The sequence below is a fragment of the Bufo bufo genome, chromosome 6, assembly GCF_905171765.1.
Source record: "Bufo bufo chromosome 6, aBufBuf1.1, whole genome shotgun sequence".
NCBI classification, from domain to species: Eukaryota; Metazoa; Chordata; class Amphibia; order Anura; family Bufonidae; genus Bufo; species Bufo bufo.
Window position 1 is genome coordinate 431895555 of NC_053394.1, and position 19200 is coordinate 431914754.

Consider the following 19200-nt stretch of genomic DNA (forward strand, 5'->3'; position numbering starts at 1 on the left):
GCCTCCGCGAGGGAGAGGAAGTGGAGTTCACCCCTGCCGAGAGCCTGAGAGGCCCTTATGCAACTGCCGTGACCCGTCCCAAGCGAGAACCGGAGGACTGGGAGGCAGAAGAAGACTACTCTGGCTGCGAGCGGGAACCTGAACGCTCTCCAGAGCCGGCCCATCACGCCTTCCAGGAGCGGAGCTCCTTCATTGGGCCTAACGTCTTCTGGCAGCCAACCGTGTTGGAAAAATGGGTGAGCCCCTATCCTTCCCCCGAGCTGCCTCGTCGGGAGAAGACCGTACAGGACATGGAGAACTTAAAAGGACTTCGGGTTACCTTGGAGAATATCCGGAAGGGTAGGAGACCCGATGCGCCACCGGAGCCTGACGCGGCCGCGTCCGACGTATCGTTGACTGTACCTGCGCCGGCGGCGCCAGCAGAGAACAGCGATTCTGACACAGAGAGCATTGGTGACCAGATCGTCCGGCTGGAGGAAAAGTTGCGGGAGCTGCGCAAGATCGCGACCGCCAGGATCCGGACGCCGCCAAAGAAGGACGATGTAAGGGTGCCTGTCACCACCCGTAGACCACCTTCTGTCACCCCCGCTCCGTTGCGGCCCCAAAGAGGACCCGCTAGTGCTGTGAACTGCTGTACTGAGCCCACCGGACCGCTTGCGGCGGCGGTACCCAATGCAGCACAACCCACAATCATTGTGCCGGGACCGGTACGGTCCACAAGAGTGTTTGCCCCTGGGCCTATGGGGCCAATACCGATTAGGGGTCCCTTCACTTTGCAGCTGCCCCCTAACACTGTAATGTGGGCACATCCTCCTGTAGAGGACTACTACAGGCCGTACTTGCCAGCAGAGCCGGGTAATTATGACATGCCACTGTGAATCAGCCTGCTAGGCCTTTGCTTTATTTCACCAAAGAATGATGTTGTTAACCCTTCCAGGACAGGAGTCCTATGTTTCCTGGTCGTTTGTTGCTGCTGCCAGTTTATCCACGGCTCAGTGGTAGGTGTTGACCACTGAAATATCAAAGTCGACAAAGCCAAGTTTGTTTCCAGGACCTCCTGCCTGCTTTTGCTATCCCACGCCAAGTTGTGCCTGTTCCTTTGTTGCACCTCTTACCCTTAACCCCCTTTTCAGGTTGATCAGGGGTATTACAGCACTTGTTTTATATTGTGCAACTTGATACTAAGGAACCGTGCCCGGAGATAGACTCAAAAGAACCTGAGCCTCTGAGATTTTTGCTCTTTTAAAAGGAAATGTGCCCAGAGATGGACTCCACCGCATGAGAGCCTCTGTGATTTATAGGAAAATAACCTGGGTACGGACTCATGTTTGTTCTTTGAGCCTCCAAGAACTTTTATACTGTTTTATCTATTTTGCTGTTCTATTATGGACTTATTCATTGTCATGGACTATCCTGGTGTTAATGTCACGCTGTGCCAGGTCAGCGCCCCAGTTCCATTCACTATCCTGAGAGAAGAGAACGACGCCCCTTGTCACCGCCCTTCACCTTTGCCAATTGGACCTGATGTGAATGTAAATGCAGATGAACTACATATATGTATGCCTGCATGTCTCTTTTTCTGTTTCAGGTAAAGATTCCAGTTGGGCGAGCCCTGATGGAGTACGAGGTCGTACTCAGCTTAAAGCAGTGGGGTATGTAGTGTACGGGGACTGTAATGCCCGTCACTACAGAAGGGTCACTTGTGTGCTGTCGTCCCCCTTATTTATGGGGAAGTTGGTATAAGTCGTCTTTATAAAATTTAATGTAATGTAATGCTATGTATTTCCCTGTTGCTGTAAAATGTGCATGTACAGGCCTGCTAGGGGTGTCATTCCAGCTCTTAGTCACTAGAGGGAGCTAGGGAGCCCTAGTTTATATAAGGCCCAGTCAGGGAAGAAGAGAGCAGTCTAAAGTTGTGGTTGAAGTCTGTAGTCTAGTCTAACCAGAGATTAGGCTATGTCAGAGTCAAGTCCAGGCCTGAAGCCTGCGGACCAGGAGAGGGTAATGCAGTCCCTGTAACCGGGTTCCAGATCCAAGGAAAAGGTTCCCCTCCTGAAGATATATATGCAGAAGCAGGAACACCACCGCTAATCAGCCTGAGGACACTGAGAGAGTTCAGAAGTTTCCAGAGTCTGTGCTGAGAGAGACAGAGGCAAGTCAAGAAAAGCAAGAGGTACTCAAGACAACAGAGGAGGTACTTGATAGAGATAAAACCAAGGATATACGCCAGAGCTAGGGCATTGGACCTTGGAGAAGAGTTTCTATGTTCCAGGATCAGTCAGGAATAGAGTGCAAGCTGCCTGTACTGCAAGTCCTGTGTTTAACACTCTAAAGTCACCTTGCTATATATATATATATTGCCTGCATCAACTGTATTGAAAATCAACTGTCTTCAAAGGAACTGCGCTTCCGTTAATGTCCCTAAATGATGACTACTAAAGTTTGAATTCTGTTTTAACATCACGTGGTTCCTCAGTTATTCCTGCTATCAGCAAACGGCGTGCCACTGTTTAATTGGCACTGGCGTCACGAACATTTCTCATCATCACCTGCCCTTGCAGAGAGTCAGCCGTCTCAGGTTAGTGTCTATTGCACTACAACACCCAGGAACATTTCTAAACCTAACTTGAGTACGCTGCACTTTCACAAACAGATAATATACGTCCATGTCCATTAACTTCTGTGTAGCCATCATCTCCTTCTAGGTCACACTCGCCCATGTCAAAATGCAGATGAATTCATTATATAGGTAAAAATGGGTAAAAATGATATAGATAGATCAGGGATAAACAACAACCAGTTAAAACCATAGTTGTAAAAATAACTGTTAAAATAAGAATACAAATACTTACTCATGGTGGCGACCCAGAACATCAGAGGAGCAAGAGCTGAGAGCTATAGAAATGGCGCAAAACTATTACCCTCATTGAGTCCATCAATATCCATCTTGTCTCTTTCTGACCAAGAGTTTTTTTCCAATTACCCCCTCGGGGAGGGATGATCACATGGTCGATACCCCTGAAACGTAGATGGGAACCATCAGAGTTATGTAGTTCTTTAAAGTGTCTCGGGATAGTCTGTAGGTTCTGGATATTTTCCCCCTCTCTGGCAGATTTAGTCGCCAGTACGTGTTCTCTGATCCGCCTTTTAAATTGGCGCGATATCATTCCTACATAAATCAAATTACATGGGCAAATGGCCCAGTAGACTACCCCAATAGTAGTGCATGTTATTGGATGTGTTATCTTGTACTGTCTCTCATGAGAGGAATCCCAAAAGTATTCGGCCCTGGCCATGTTGGTGCAAGCGACACAATTGCCGCACTCTTTATTACCCCAGGGGGGACCCCTTGTGTCAAAAAATCCCGATTTCTTAATGGTATAATGCCTTTTTACCAAACGATCCCTCAGATTTCTTGCTCTTCGGTACGTTATTCGAGGATATGGTGGAATGATTCTACTAAGTTGTGGGTCAATCCGCAGGATTTCCCAATATTTATTCAGGACACTACAAACTTCTCTCCAACGTGAGTTGAATCCCGTAATTAAACATATTTCATCCGTCTCATTATTCTTCTATTTTTTATGGAGAAGATCTGATCTCTTTGATTCGCAGGCCTTCCGATATCCCGCTTCAATGACCTCCTACCATATCCTCTTTCTTGGAATCTCTGACGAAGATTCTCCACTTGAAATTCCAGAAAATTGTTCATTTGAACAAATTCTGCGTAGACGTAGGAATTGACCAACTGGAATTCCCTTAATAAGACTACCTGGATGTGCTGATCCCGCATGGAGTAGTGATTCACTGAAGTTTCCTTTTGTTCGGGGGATCCTTCTTCCTACAGCTTAAAGGGACAGCAATGGGGGCTTCTTGTCCACCCTCATATGCAAATTTGTTCCTGGGGCTTTGGGAGAGGGAGATCCTCACGACTGATCCCCTGCCATTGGCCAGTAGAGTCCAATACTGGGGACACTAAATTGATTATGTCCTTATCAGGCAGGGGACAGAAGAAGAGTTTGGATCATTTATTCAACAGTTGAATCAAAATTATTTGAATATTAGACTTAGCTTTAAGACCAGTCGTGCTAGGATTGACTTCCTGGATGTGTGTTTCCAGGTGGATGATGCGGGCCATGTTATGATGGACCTCTACAGGAAAGGAAACTTCAGTGAATCACTACTCCATGCGGGATCAGCACATCCAGGTAGTCTTATTAAGGGAATTCCAGTTGGTCAATTCCTACGTCTAAGCAGAATTTGTTCAAATGAACAATTTTTTGAGTTTCAAGTGGAGAATCTCTGTCAGAGATTCCAAGAGAGAGGATATGGTAGGAGATTCATTGAAGCGGGATATCGGAAGGCCTGCGAATCAAAGAGATCAGATCTTCTCCATAAAAAATTGAAGAATAATAAGACGGATGAAATACGTTTCATTATGGGATACAACCCACGTTGGAGAGAAGTTCGTAATCCCCAGAATAAATATTGGGAAATCCTGCGGATTGACCCACAACTTAGTAGAATCATTCCACCATATCCTCGAATAACGTACCGAAGAGCAAGAAATCTGAGGGATAGTTTGGTAAAAAGGCATTATACCATTAAGAAATCGGGATTTTTGGGCACAAGGGGTCCCCCCTGGGGTAATAAAGAGTGCGGCAATTGTGTCGTTTGCAGCAACACGGACAGGGCCGAATACTTTTGGGATTCCTCTCATGAGAGACAGTACAAGATAACACATCCAATAACATGCACTACTATTGGGGTAGTCTACTGGGCCATTTGCCCATGTAATTTGATTTATGTAGGAATGACATCGCGCCAATTTAAAGGGAATCTGTCACCTGGTTTGACCATATTAAGCTCTCACCATTGACATGTTTAATAAAATACCTTCTCTCCTGCAGTGGTTTTCTTTCTTCTTTTCATGCTTTAATTTTGTTAAAAAAGCAATTTTTGTATTATGCAAATGAACCCTGAAGGTGCCCAGAGGGGCGTTATTCATCGCCCTTTGAGCCCAGTAACGCCCCCCCCCCCCCCTGAAGTGCCTAGCCCGCCTTAGTTTAGAGCTCAAGCACGCCTCCTCGTTATGCAGGATCGTCCCACAGCCTAGTTTAACCGCGCCGCCCCCTCTGCTACGTCAACTAATTCATTCAAGCCACGCACCTGGAATCTTCAATTCGTCGGTCTGAAATCTCGCGCAGGCGCAGTACCACCTACTGCCTGCGCCTGTGCGATCCAACCGCTCCTGAGGGCAACAGCCTCAAAAGTGTCACTGGGCATGCGCCGAGCCCAGTGACGTCTTTTTATCGCTGTCGCCCGTCTTCTTATCCTGGTTGGATTTGGGAGCCGCCTTTACGGACTATATATAGTAAATGATTATACAGCCATTGTTTGCTGTTTCTGATATGATGTAACCATGTTTGGATTATTGTATCATGCCTTGTACAAATTTGACAATTTGATATAATTGATATTGCATACTTTTGTATGTATTGGTATTTAGTAGACAGATGTCCCTTATATGTAACACATACAACCCTTGTTCTTGGGGGACCATGACTCATAGCACTTATTCGTAATATTTTACTATGTCATTTTGATGTTTTTTATATTATTACTTTATTATATTGTCTATAATAAAGTAGATTTTTTCATACTACATGTGTGGTTCACTATATTCGGTTGGCTAGGCAATTCTGGTTCCACATATGACCCATTTCTTTATACTTGTGTTAGCTGCGTTTTGGTTTTCTAAGAGCAGGTAAAACCGGCAGGTGGGAAAACCCCTTTAAATGTTGTGGGTAGGTAGGAGGCGAGTTTTTCCTGTAGCTGAGGGTAGAACCTATGACCTTCAAGCCTGAACCCAGTATAGCTCATTTCTGAGCATGGGCGTAGGAAGCGGGGGGGACGGATCCCCCCCAGGAAATAATGCGGGGGGGACAGGTATGGTCAAATCCCCCCCAGCGGCAACGGGGCAATGTGTGCGGCGGCGGCGGGGCAGGCACTGGGATGAGCCAGGGCTGGAGATGATAGTTCTCTGCCCCGCCGCCGATGTTCTCAGCAGCGCAGTGGAGGAGGAGTCTCTCCCTCCCCCCTGTGCTGCTGCCCCGCCGCTGCCAATAAGAAGAGAGACGGGAGGAGGAGGGGAGGGGCTGTGGCCACTGCGCCACCAATGAAGATAACTGACCTGTAATACAAGTACAGGAGGCGGGTGCTGGAATCAAATAGCCGGCACCCGACCTCTGTGACAGGGAGCTGCGATCAGCGGCAGTTGAGTTAACCCTTCAGGTGCGGTACCTGAGGGGTTAACTGCAGCTGATCGCAGCTCCCTGTCACAAAGGTTGGGTGCCGGCTATTTGATTCCGGCACCCGCCTCCTGTATTTGTATAAGAAATGTTGGTGGTACAGTGCGCCCTTCACCCCCAACACCCCAGTATAAGAAACATTGGTGGCGCAGTGGGCAGTGCCAATGAGGGTTAAAAAAGAATTTAAAAAATTAACTCACCTCCTCCAGTTGATCGCGTAGCTGCCGGTCTCCTGTTCATTCTTCAGGACCTGTGGTGACGTCACTGAGCTCATCACATGATCCATTACCATGGTGATGGATCATGTGATGTATCATGTGATGAGCACAGTGATGTCACCACAGGTCCTGAAGAAAGAACAGGAGACGATCAATTGGAGGAGGTGAGTTAATTTTTTTATATTTTTTAACCCTCATTGGCACTGCCCACTGCGCCACCAATGTTTATTATACTGGGGTGTTGGGGGGGCACACTGCGCCACCAATGTTTATTATATTGGGGGGGGGCGCACTGCGCCACCAATGTTTATTATACTGGGGTGTTGGGGGGGGCGCACTGCGCCACCAATGTTTATTATACTGGGGGGGGCACACTGCGCCACCAATGTTTATTCTTTTGGGGGGGCGCACTGCGCCACCAATGTTTATTATACTGGGGTGTTGGGGGGGCACACTGCGCCACCAATGTTTATTATATTGGGGGGGGGCGCACTGCGCCACCAATGTTTATTATACTGGGGTGTTGGGGGGGGGCGCACTGCGCCACCAATGTTTATTATACTGGGGGGGGCACACTGCGCCACCAATGTTTATTCTTTTGGGGGGGCGCACTGCGCCACCAATGTTTATTATACTGGGGTGTTGGGGGGGCACACTGCGCCACCAATGTTTATTATATTGGGGGGGGGCGCACTGCGCCACCAATGTTTATTATACTGGGGTGTTGGGGGGGGCGCACTGCGCCACCAATGTTTATCATACTGGGGTGTTGGGGGGGGCACACTGCGCCACCAATGTTTATTCTTTTAGGGGGGCGCACTGTGCCACCAATGTTTATTATATTGACCTTCTACCAAGCCTTCTGTATTCAGAATGCTATTATTCTCCCTTGTAACCATGTTGTTATAAGGGAAAATAATACAGTGAATAGACTGTCTCCTAGCAACCATGCGTGAAAATCGCACCGCATCCGCACTTGCTTGCGATTTTCACGCAGCCCCATTAACTTCTATGGGGCCTGCGTTGCATGAAAAACGCACAACATAGAACATGCTGCGATTTTCACGCAATGCACAAGTGATGCGTGAAAATCACCGCTCATGTGCACAGCCCCATTGAAGTGAATGGGTCCGGATTCAGTGCGGGTGCATTCCGGTATTCTGAATGCCAGATCTGGCGCTAAGACATTCCTATGGAGAAAAATGCTTGATCAGTCAAAATAACTGAACTGAAGACATCCTGATGCATCCTGAACGGATTGCTCTCCATTCAGAATGCATGGGGATATGCCTGATCAGTTGTTTTCCGGTATAGAGCCCCTAGGACGGAACTCAGTGCCGGAAAAGAAAAACGCTAGTTTGAAAGTACCCAAAATATTAAGTTTAAATCCCCCCTTTCCCAATTTTACATATAAAATATATAAACAATAAATAAACATATTACATAGCGCTGTCCAAACTATTAAATTATTAAAAAATATCTCCTATGCGGTGAGCATTCGCCATTTTTTAGTCACCTTGTCACCCCAAAAATAGGATAGGACTGTTCTATTATGGGCCGAATGTTTCATAAAATGCGAAATGCACGTGGGTTTTTTTGGTGTTTTTTTTTTTTTTTTGCACATTTTTTTGGTATTGAGTATCGCAATACTTTTTTATGGTGACGAAAGCGAATCAAAATTTTGGTATCAAAACAACCCTACGCCGATCTGATTGGCGTAGCGTTGTCACGATACCAAAATTTTGATTCGGTTTCGATTTGGCGACTAAAAATTTGATTTGATCTGTTTGTATCGCCGTCCTCAGGACAGCGATACAAACAGAAGGCTGCGGAGGAGCAGGGCAGGGAGGTGTGTCCCTTTCCTGTTCCTCTGATAGGCTGCCGGCACTACTAGGCCGGCAGCCTATCAGAGGCCGGAAGGGCGGCGCAATCCGCCTAAGCCGTACAGCGCTGGAGTCGGGACACAGTGACAGGCCGGAAGAGGCCTGCATCGCATCGCTCCAAAGAGGTAAGTATAAGTGTTAATTATTTTTTTTTTATATATACAATACTTTGTTTTACTGGCACATGATTGGGGGGGGAGGGGGGCTATTACTGCCACTTGATTGGGGGGGCTATTACTGGCACATGATTGGGGGGCTGTTATTACTGGCACATGATTGGGGGGGCTATTACAGGCACATGATTGGGGGGGCTATTACTGGCACATGATTGGGGGGGCTATTACTGGCACATGATTGAGGGGGCTATTACTGGCACATGATTGAGGGGGCTATTACTGGCACATGATTGGGGGGCTATTACTGGCACATGATTGGGGGGGCTATTACTGGCACATGATTGGGGGGGCTGTTATTACTAGCACATGATGGGGGAGGGCTGTTATTACTGGCACATGATTGGGGGGGCTGTTATTACTGGCACATGATTGGGGGGGGCTGTTATTACTGGCAACTAATTGGGGGGGCTGTTATTACTGGCACATGATTGGGGGGCTGTTATTACTGGCACATGATTGGGGGGGGCTGTTATTACTGGCACATAATTGGGGGGGCTGTTATTACTGGCACATGATTGGGGGGGCTGTTATTACTGGCACATGATTGGGGGGGCTGTTATTACTGGCACATGATTGGGGGGGCTATTACTGGCACATGATTGGGGGGGCTGTTATTACTGGCACATGATTGGGGGGGCTGTTATTACTGGCACATGATTGGGGGGGCTGTTATTACTGGCTGATGAGAGGCACTGGGGGGCTGATGAGAGGCACTGGGGGGCTGATGAGAGGCACTGGGGCTCTTATCTGAGGTCTGATTGGGGGACATGTAGTGTCCCACTAGATAGGCGTGGGCACTACACAAGGGTAAATTGGTGTGTACGTTACTCATCCTCACTAGGGACAGAAATGTCATATTTAATTGTGCATCTTTTGTATTTTCTAATGTAATTGTTGTATGCAATGTTCCCCTGTATGATGCAATAGCAGGCCTAGTTGGATGCAGTTAGTCATCCCAGACGTTAGAGGGAGTTAGAGAACCCCTGGTATAAAGGTCCAGGCCCAGACAGAGAGTGGGAGTTCAAGGTCAGGAGTCTGCAGAGGCAAGTTAGAAGGCACAAGCCAGAGCCTTCTCCTGACATGCAACTAGACAGCCCAGGCTTCTAGTTGTTATCAGGAGGCTAGTAGAGGGATCCTAGCCTACCTGCTGATCAAGAGAGCCATGGTTAGCTCAGAAGATTCACCCCAGGGGAAGAGTTTGCCTCCTGGGAGAAAACCTGCAGTTCCCACCAAGTCAAGCAGAGTCAGCATGTCCAGCTAGTACAAGTAAGCTGAAGGGCAGAAAGGGTAGTAATGTAAAGCAAGGATGAGTACCTGAGGAAGATTGTTACCAAGGATAAAAGCCAGCATTGAGGCATCCGGGCCTTGGGATTGAAACCAGACAGGAGTTCTAAGGAACAGTGTACACGTTCTCCGAGGAGAAGGTACAGCCTGATTCTGAGTGTGTTGTTGTTTACCCTCTGAGTATCTTGCAAGGAAACAGTATACCTGCCATAATTGTGAAAGCCTGCTTGTGAAGTGTATCTGATATGTGGAACTGAGTGGACATCCAACTGTATAAAGTTGAATTGATCACAGTAAAGCAAAGTTTGGTTCACCATACCATCTGTGTACCTCACTTATTAATACTACCAACCGGTGTGCCACCGTTACAGGCACTGGCGTCACGAACCTTAAAGGGACCTTGCCCCAGGCACATAAAACACCTGCAACATCCAGGGCACCTCATCCACCACCAGGCCTGGTCCCTAAATACAGAGCGTGCCCCAGAGGACTCCTGTGCCAGCCTCTCCTTCACTGCTGTACGCCTGCCCAGGGTTTCCCTCCAGAACTGTGAGTAACCCTCGCTTGCTGTTCACCGTGACCTCACAATCGCAATACCCTGCAGGTCTGGCGTATTGCATAAATTGGCGTCACGAACAGGATACGGAACATTCCTGCGCCATTGCGGATATAAAACTGTGTGCTGAAGACTACCTTAAAGTGACAAGCCCTAATTGTTTTATTGAAAATTGATGGGCCCAAAGGACTGTCCTAAGTAGTGGTGTGAAGATAGTGTTTTCTGGACTATTTGCTGCTTGTTTAAGCCACCGCTTGCTGTCAGTGAATAGACAGCGTTTTACTAAAGATGGCCGCTGAGCTTGCTTGAGTTTACTGCTGCGTCATCTTCATCCTGAATTGGCGGTAAAAGTTGGCGCCTTTTTGCTGAGAAGAGCGGGAAAAGGCTCAAAGTCGGCGCCACCGCCCTGTCTGGACATTTGCATGTCTGCAGAAATGGACTCCGCCTCCCCATACTGGAGTACCTGGGGGGCGGCCTCCCAGTGCAATGGGAGGATCTGTCTGAACTTATGGGCGCCACCCTGTCTCTCTCCAGAGAAGGATCGAGCATGTTGCAGAGTGAAGACTGCTCTGCTGGGATGTCTGCGCCTGATTTACTGGAAATGCATGATGTTGGTGTAGAACCAGAGGACGCTCCACCGGCCTACTCTCCGGGACCGGAAAAGCCCGCCTGCCCGCCACTGGGGACGCAACCGGAGAACTACTATGGCTCCTGGAGGGACTTCTTTCAGCCCTCGTTCAAGTGGTCAGCACTAATGGCAGAGATTCGGGAGGCTGCCATAAAGAAAAATACCAAGACCAAGATATACTACGAAGAACTGGCAAAGACCGTTCACGAGCGCCACACTAACGCCCAACCCCGCCTGGAAAGGAGGAAGGGGTTAGTTGTGTCCTTCGATAAGAACCGTGGCTACGGGTTCATACAAGACTATACTACCGGCAGAGACTTATATGTAAACCGGAGATCCGTCAAGCGGGGTTACCTCCCCGAGCATCTGCATAACCTCCGCGAGGGAGAGGAAGTGGAATTCACCCCTGCCGAGAGCCTGCGAGGTCCATATGCTACTGCCGTGACCCGTCCCAAGAAAGAACCGGAGGACTGGGAGGCAGATGTTGTGCATTTTCATAAGTGTACAATGTATCTGATGATACCATATTCAATATGGATGATCATTGCCTTTAACAACATGTGATCAGCATGAACCTGAAAAAAACCAAGATGGGTTCATAGCAAGTTCAATGTGTTAAAAGTGAATATATAGAGAAGACTATACTTTTATTATTGTTTAGAGACATGGATTTATCTACACAGGTTTCTCTAAACTTGTCTGTCTGAGGAACAATGGGTGTTTCATGGCTAAACCATGATCTGATAAGAGACGTCCATAAAACACATCTGGTGTGGAACAGATATCTATTCATATATTTGCATATAGATATATATTCCTGTGTGCATTTATTTAGCGTTTGAACTTATTAATGATTCATATATACTATGCAATATTGGTGTATTATAACCAAATATTATTAATGTATCTTTATGTGTCTGTATCTCATTGAGAGGATATATTCTAGGGGATATAGAATTTTCTTAAATAGGGTTTATTTTAGAGGAGCTGATGTTATTTCAAACATCATTACTCAATAGCTGAAGACAGTTAAGGTACACAAACCAGAAAAACCATCATTACTCCTATCTGCCCCATAAATTCAGGGATTAGGGAAACTTCTGATACCGCCAGTCAGTCTGAGCAAAGTGTCAGAAAGAGCCCCTCCTAATTGATTTAAGGTGTGAAAGGGCAAAGTTTAAGTAGTAATAAAACAATCTGTATATATGTTAATTCTTAAAATATTCAAAATTGTTATATGATACAACAGTGCCATCAAGTGGTAGATGGGCAGAAGTTTCTTAGGAATGTCAATTAGTGACATCATCCCCATGTTTAACATACGTCACACCCACCTTATCTAATTGGTAATCCCTATTCCAAGAGGGGATGGGCATAGATAAGGATGGGGGATATCTGATCCAGTTTTTGGGAGAAAAAGAAACTTCTTCACGGACACTTCAAAGACTTCACAAGGACTTCTTCACAACGGAACTCTTTACAAAGATTTATTTATCAGCATCACTTCACACGTCAGGAACATACCATAGGACGGGACATATCTGAACCTTGGAAAGCTGAGTCCATTCTAAAAGCTCTTTATCCCAAAGCCAGGGGTAATGTATAATCTATTTCATTTGCAGTAATTATAAATTGCTCCAATTGGCATATAGTTGAGACCCCATTATTAGTGGGTCAATAGTGTTAAAACAATAATTTTATGGGAAATTTTAATGAACGTGCACATCATTAGAATTCCTGTAATATTGCTATCAGAGTGGAATCTCTGATCGGATTTTATTATCCGTAGTTAGGCCAACGGGCGTATTTATAAGATGTCTCTTACTGCCATATTCTTTGATTGAGCATAAGGGATTTTCCACAGATTCATTTCTATTGTTTTGTTGTTATTGTTACATTATAATATTTTAATAATCGGTAATAATTTGATAATAATTTGAATAACATTGTATTGTACTTGGTGTACTAAATTAAGTAAGCCCGGCGTAAACGGCGGAGCATCATCTTGTGGTCAATTTTGATATTATCCTTGTATTCATTTGTATGCCATTTTTACTGCATGTATTTATTTGTAATAAATTATATTTTATATAATTAATTGCACCCTGTTTCATTATCTGCACAAATTAACTTTAGATCTCATCAATAAAAGAACTGGCGTTTATATGTCCGCCAATAAAAATTTAAATTTTTAATTTTTCATATTTCATAAAAATATGAAATCATAATTTTTATGATTTTTATATCTTATATGAAATAAATACCCGACATATTTGGAGGTTCCACCGAGATTGATTGAGATATTTCTATAACCAATTTGTGCAATTAATGAAAATATTCCTTAATCCTTATTGGCAAGTCAAATTGTTGTTGTTATTGATTATTGATCAAAATCATGAGTGTAACAGGCAGCGACCCAGGTAATGGCCAGGTTTTAGCAGATAGTCCATCTGACCCAGATAAGATAATCTCTAAGGTTATCAAATATGTTTATTCCCGTTTGAAGTTAGATAAAAATATAGATGAATGGACTAATGAGCTGCAGGCAAGAGCCTATGAAGAACGTGGAGATATATGGAAGTTAGGTGGCATGGTTGATAGATACCTGACATATATGGATTTGGCAACTGATAATACCAAGCGGGACCAACACCTCTTATGTGCATTGCCACCTGTTTTGTATGCATTGTTGGCTGTCAGTACTCTCTCAAAAGTTAGGTATGAGTCTATAATGGGTACAAAAATATATGTATCCAAGATAGAATCAGAACTACAATCCGCAGAAGCGAAGATCAAAGACTTAGAGTACAACCTTAGTCACAGCCATGATGCATACCAAAAGGCAAAAAGTGATTTAGAGGATTTATATCTCCAGTATTCCAAAATTAAACAGACAGATGGATCAGCCCATAATATAGTAAATGCTGAAAGGGATCCATCTAACGCTGTGGGATATCCTGACCCTCCATGTCTTACTCCCCACTATCCAGACATGCCATCAAATGCTCTTAAAGCAGACCCAATCCAAGATACTCAGCAACCTGAAAGTGGCATGATTACACGGGAGGCATTCACCCAATTGAGTCGGGCATTCCAAACTGCAACCGCCTTACTAGATGCCAATAACAGGGAAGCCCCTAGAAGTTCCTCTCCACATGTTCCCCTGAGAAGAGATGTTAGGGTTAAATCACCTGTGCCGTATAAGTCTCATGAAAGTTGTGAAGGTGCATGTGAGTTTGACAGTGGTGTGGGTAAGCATGTGACTTATTCCTTGCCACAGGATCACAGGCGACCAACATATGCTGAAGTGGTTTCTAGGAATAAAAATTCCCAATATTCAGATAAGGATCAGAGCTCCGCCAGCATAATTAAGTTTTTGAATACTACAGTATCCAAATTTTCTAAGAAAGGTTCTTCTCAGATAGCCAATCACTTGGAACTATATGAATCCACTATGGATTCTTTAAAATTATACTCTGATGCTGACAGGATCAGATTCCTTCCATGGGCATTTGATGATAAGTATCGTCATTACTTTACCTCATTTGGGGAGAGAGGCATTCAAGATTGGCCAAGTGTTTTGCATGAGGTTAAATTGGAATTCGGACCATACCGAACCACCACCGCTGCAAAACGGGACATATATAGCCTTACGTGTAGACCCAATCAGAGTCCCCGTGAATTCCTCTCTGTCCTCAAAAATGCCTATGGGTTAGCATATAGATCCCCAAAATGGGAATCTGAAGAATTCAAACAGTTATTCTATGATGCTATGCCAACCCAGATCAAATTTAACTTAGCCAGAGATCTGGATATTGATGCCCCCTTGGATTGGTTGGTGACTGCTGCCACCACGCTGTATAATATCAGTGAGTGCCATGCAACAGAGGAGAGAAGGTTTAAAAAATCCCCAGAGCAAAAGGTAGCTGAAACTAAGGTAAACCCTAGTTTGGGATTTGAAAGCCAGCCACGAAGGTTCCCTCAGTCTACAGGACCTGCTCAACAAGCCCAGCAACAACAGGTAGGACCGCCCAAACAGACCAAACCCCAAAATACTAATGGATCAGAGGGGAATAATTCAGGTAATGGGAGGTCTAACTACCGTCCCTATTACAATAGAGGCCCCCAGGGGTACGGGCCCTATAACTATAGGAATTACCAGGGTTACAGGCGCTGGGATAATAGACCCAGACAACAGAGGGAAGATAGGCAGGAATCCTCAAATTCACCCAGGAGTAGGTCACCTACCGATAACCAGGGTGCCCAGCAAAACCAAAATGTGCCCAGACCAAACAGGTTTGATCAGCTGGCAGAACAAGTGGCCCAGTTGAGTGACATTGTGAGAAAGTTGGTATCTCCAGGAAAACAGCCTGAGCCTTTTTTAGGGGCAACTCCAGGTCCCAGCTCAACATCATAAAGCAAATTGGGCCGGGTCAGAACCCAGGCCACTGTAAGGATATTAAGTTGATTGTGGTAGAATCTGATATGATTCATAATTCAATATTTCCTTGCAGTACCCCTGACCCTGAAATTAGGGCCAGGGGGGAAATGTCTAATATGTCATTTGTCTTGCAGTCTAATGATGTCAGTTCATATGACCAGATGTCTGTTCCAGTGTGTAATCCCATCATTCCAGCATATAGCCGTGAGCCAGCTGTGACTTGTGGTGTCACACAGCTTGTCCCAAAGGGGGGGGCTGACGCTGCTCCTCCAGCTTGTCCTGAGAGACTCAGGAATGCAGAGGTCACGGAGCTGCAAAGAGGTCAACCTCTCAGACAGCAGATGGGTAAACATCCTAACTTTCTCTGTGATTTGTTCCAGGTGGATGGCAGATACTTTGTGGAGATATATCTCCAAAATGAACTTATCGGACCAATCAAAGGATTAATAGACACTGGATCACAAGCCACCATTTTATCTATCAGTTATTTCCAAAAGACTTTGAATTTAACATCAAAGAAGCCACGATTAAGGTCATTTGATGGATCTTTGATAAGTGTAGGTGGAGATGCCTTACAGGTAAAAGGAACATCCTGGTTGACATTTAAGATTGGCAAGAAGACAATTAGACATCCCACATTGATTGTGGATCTTCCATATGATCGGATGATCATAGGAATCGATTTATTAAAAAGATTGAGTCCCATAATTGATTTCATTAATGAAGCAGTATGGACTCAGGTGAAGGCACCCATTGCCTATGAATACTCTTGCAACACACAAGCACAACGCAGTTGTCATGTGATTGAAGAGAAACCTAGCTCTATTGAAGTGCATTTCAGGAACAATCAAACACCGGAGGTCACAATCCTGAAGAATGGTAAGCCCGAGGAAGATGTCGATGGTGCCGCTCACATCATTACCATCCAGAGGGATAAAATCAAAAAGGTAACTCTGGATGATGATATTTTAACCATTTCTCTTGAAAGGGGGAATCACGAAGTCGCGGACCTGACAAGGCACATTCAATCGATGGTACGGATTAAAAGGGTCAATGACAATTTATTGATTCCCGTACAGGTAAACAATATAGCCCGGGTGAAATTTGCCAAGTTGGATTTGAAATCCGAAGCAAGTTACATAAGCCTAGGACTTTTGAAACAGATCACCAATCCTAAAATGATTAAAAGTTTCTCTCCACAGGACCAATGGGTTCATGATCTGGATGGAGATTCCCAAAGTCATAATGTGGTTGCAAGATGCGTTTTGTCTATCTCCATAGGAAACAAAACTACGGAGCACGTTTTCATCGTGATAAATGAACCACGGTATCAAATGTATATAGGTAATGACCTTCTGCACCGATTTGCCGTACAGATTGACCTGGTGAATAACACCTTATGGTCCAGATTGCCGGGAAACCCAGAGGGATTCCAAGATGTAGAACACGCCTTACGATGGGGACAACAGATGCCCTATGCCGTAAGTATCATGGTTGCTGAGAAAGTTGAAATTCCTGAAGGATGCAAACCATTTCTTCTACCCATTAAAATAAAGAAGGGACAGAAGCTGAAGAACACAGACGCGTTGATCTGTTTATCCAACAGAATACAGCAACTCGGCCTAAAGGTAAAGCCTACTCCCCTGATCAATATCCATCAGGATCCGTTACATATGGTAATTCATAACATGGTTTCCCATAGCATATCCCTACAAAAGGACACCGTAATTGGTTTGGCTATGGATTCGGAATACTACACATTTGGATTCCAAAATGATGTTATTGGAATAATTCCTGATGAATACCTGACAGAGGAACAAACCGTGGAACAGCATTTTTCCTCAACCCCTGAGGGGTTATTTAACATCCACTCTGTTTATCCTTTCAGCTCTGAAGAAGGTACATGCCACATCGAAGAATCATCATTGGTTTTCAACCATGAGATCGATGAAAAAGAGTATGAATCGTACCAGCAAGGAAAGGATAAGGTATGCTACACCCAGAACGATTTAACTAGTGAGCTTGAAGAAGCTTACGAGTTAAGTCAGCCTGAGATGTTCCCAGAATTTCAGGAGCGGGTGGAAGAACAAATCTCCATGGCCGATGCATGCTCCGATGAGTCAAAGCGTCAACGGCTAAAGGAGCTCTTCACAGAGTTCCAGGAGATGTTCGCCAAGGATTCTTATGACTGTGGGGAAACAGACCTACACGTTACAAGAATCCAGACAGATCCCGATGCACCCCCTGTTTTTGTCAAACAATACCGACTTCCGCTGGCGGCTTATGAGTCACTATCGGAAATCGTCAAAAACTTGGAGAAGAAGGGTATCATCCGTCCAGTACACAGTTCATTCAATCATCCGATACTTGGAGTCCTCAAACCTAACGGTCAATTTCGTCTCTGTTCGGACCTAAGACAGTTAAACAAACGTGTTTATATGTCCGGATGGCCCGTGCCATATATTGACCAGTGTTTGGCACAAATACAAGGATCCAAAATCTTCACTGCCCTTGACTGTGCACAAGGATATTGGACGATTAAGATAGATGAAAGGGATCAGTACAAACTGGCCTTTACATTTGGCAAACGACAGTATGCATGGACCCGACTGCCCTTCGGGTACATAAATGCGGGCCATGAGTTTGCAGTGTTCATGCATAAGGCAATGCCTGATGCCACTGAACGAGGTACCTTATCATATGTGGATGACATCCTGATAAAAAGTACAACTTTTGAGGAACATATTCAGGAGTTGAGGCATGTACTAACCCAGCTGAGGAAAGCAGGTGTAAAACTTTCTTTGCAAAAGGCTCAATGGTGCCGGAACAAGGTTAATTTCCTAGGTCATGAAGTCACTGCGGATGGAATTAACCCACAGAAAAAGAAGGTGGAAGCAGTGACCAAGACAAAATCTCCTACAAATCTCAAGGAGTTGAGATCATTCCTGGGCATGATGAACTACTCACGTAAGTTCATAGATAATTATGCCGAAATTACAAAACCTCTTTTACAGTTGCTAAGGAAAGGAGTAAAATGGGAATGGAGTGAGCGTCATGAGCAAGCTGTAACCGAGCTCAAGGCCAAACTTATCCAGGCTCCATGCCTTGCTTATCCAGAAGGGGGAAAACCTTTCTTTGTGGAAACAGGTTTCACTGATAAAAGCATAAGTGCAGTTCTTTTCCAAAAACAGGAAAACCGAAACAAGATCATCGCCTATGCCAGCAAGTCCTTGTCACCGGTTGAGGTAAAATTCAATGATTGTGAGAAAGCATTGTTGTCAACTGTGTGGGCTTTACAATATTTTAGGAGTTTCATCCAAGGCGAAAGGATCATTGTGGAGACCGCACATCAGCCACTGCAATACTTGCAGAGTGATCGTATAAGAGATGGAAACTTGTCAAACAGCAGGATAACCGCCTGGACAATGTCCTTAATGGGATGGCCATTGGAAATCAGGTACAAACAAAATAATAAAAACCCAGTTGCTCAAGGATTAGCAGACCTCCATGACTGTATCCATACGGAACGTAAAAGTGAATCAACGGAAAATGATTTCCTGGATGAACAATCATCATCACCATATAAATCCTATGAAGAGGAGTATTGCAAATTGTTACCATGTGTGTACGTAGACGGCTGCTCCTTCCATGTCGATGAAGGATCCGAACGTACATTGGTTGCAGGTATTGGAGTCGTATGGAA